This window comes from Paroedura picta, chromosome 11 (assembly GCF_049243985.1).
Source record: "Paroedura picta isolate Pp20150507F chromosome 11, Ppicta_v3.0, whole genome shotgun sequence".
NCBI classification, from domain to species: Eukaryota; Metazoa; Chordata; class Lepidosauria; order Squamata; family Gekkonidae; genus Paroedura; species Paroedura picta.
Window position 1 is genome coordinate 46,926,157 of NC_135379.1, and position 1,928 is coordinate 46,928,084.

The 1,928-nt window shown below is 44.0% G+C and overlaps 1 non-coding gene across 1 annotated transcript; it reads right to left on the reverse strand.

Annotated features, from left to right (window-relative positions):
- Window positions 1–376: 376 nt before the first annotated feature.
- On the reverse strand, window positions 377–540 carry LOC143821163 (U1 spliceosomal RNA). Its single transcript, XR_013225709.1, has one exon. It is a non-coding gene; the product is annotated as a U1 spliceosomal RNA (small nuclear RNA).
- Between the last annotated feature and the right edge of the window lie 1,388 nt (window positions 541–1,928).

Consider the following 1,928-nt stretch of genomic DNA (forward strand, 5'->3'; position numbering starts at 1 on the left):
TGAGAGAGAAGTCTACCCAATGAGCTTCCACTGCAGAGCAGGAATTTGAACTGGTGGCTCGCAGCTCCCAGGCCATTACTCTGACAACTATACTATATTGACTTGTCTTCACTAGATTTAGAAGGCCATGACTCTGCTGGGGATCACTCTCTGGTGTTTTGTTTTGTATCTAGCTTTTCACTACCCAAAGAAGTTTCCAAGTGGCTTACAATCACCTCCCCTTCTTCTCTGTGAGGTAGGTGAGGCTGAGAGAACTCTGTGAGAACTGTGACTGGCTCGAAGTTACTCACTGGGCCTCAAGTGGAGGAATGGAGAATCAATCCCGGTTCTCCAGTTTAGAGGCTGCTACTAGACCAAGCTGGCTCTTATATTTATATAGGGGAACACTCCATTGCAGTCCCTCCCCTACCACAAATTATGAAGTTGAGTTTCCCACTTTTGGAGAAATCACAGGGGTCAGCACACCTGGAGAGCAATGGTTGCGCCTCACCTTGGAAAAACCCCCTTCATTACTATGATGCCCCCCTGCCCGATGAGCATTCTGTAAAGTCAATTTTAGGGAAAGCAACAAATAGTTTCATGGCTCCTGACAGGTGAATCCATTTACCGAGACATACGTTTTTGTGAGACATGTCAGTGGACTGAAGGAGAAATGATCTGTGAATGCTGAAAAAGTGTACTTCAAGATTCTATCCCCTCCACCAAGGATGCCCACAGCCCTGCCTGCCATGGAGCTAAAAATATTCCCCTCAAACTTGATTGTATAATGCCCTTTTCGTTCCCAGCACTGCTGCTCTAGATATGTCACCACCACTATCAATTATGAAGTTTCTGACGTCTAGTCCTCCCTTCCCTACTCCCAGATCATTTGCATGCCTGAAGTCAATTGGGCAGAAAGATTAATCAGGAGTCTTCAGAATAGTTTTATTATGATTCGTAACAATTGCAGGGAAGAAATATTCAGCAACGGCTGTCACGGTAGCCAGTCATTAAAATTAGGGAAGGAGATCGGGAACAGATAATCAATGCTGATTAGGAACTGCCACCCAGAATCCAAAAATGGTTGCTCATTATTTCCTAGACTTATCAGGTCCTTTGTCTCATCAGCATTCAGCGGCATAGCCAGAGCACAGAGGAGAGAAACTCAGAAAACACAAAGATGAGACAGGAAAGGAATGTTATCTGTATCTAAATGGGAACTGTTAATTTTCGTATACAAGTCTCATTTGGGGTTGCAGAAGTCGCTACTGACTCAGAGCAATCTGTGAATATGTAAATGACAGAGAAATATTAGGCAGTCATTCAGTTTTCAGTGACTGTGATGATCATAGAATCATAGAGTCCTAGAGTTGGAAGGGACCTCATGGGTCATCTAGTCCAACCCTCTGCACGATGCAGGACACACACAACCCTATCGCTCATCCACTGTAACCTGCCACCCCTTGAACCTTCACAGAATCAGCCTCTCCATCAGATGGCTATCCAGCCTCTGTTTAAAAATTTCCAAAGATGGAGAACCCACCAACTCCCGAGGAAGCCTGTTCCTCTGAGAAACCACTCTGTCAGGAACTTCTTCCGGATGTTTAGATGTAATTTCTTTTGAATTAATTTCATCCCATTGGATCTGCTCCATCCCTCCAGGGCAAGAGAGCACAACTCTGAACTGAATGAAATGAAATTCAATAGGGACAAATGTAAAGTTTTGCATTTAGGTAGGAAAAACCAAATATATCAATATAGGATGGGGAATTCTTGTCTTGACATTAGTATGTTCAAAAAGGATCTAGGAGTCTTAGTAGACCATACATTGAACATGAGTCAGCAGTGTGACTCGGTGGCTAGAAAGGCAAATGGTATTTTGGGCTGTATCAAACCGAGTATCATGTCCAGATCATGGGAGGTGATGGTACCGATTTACTCTGCTCTGG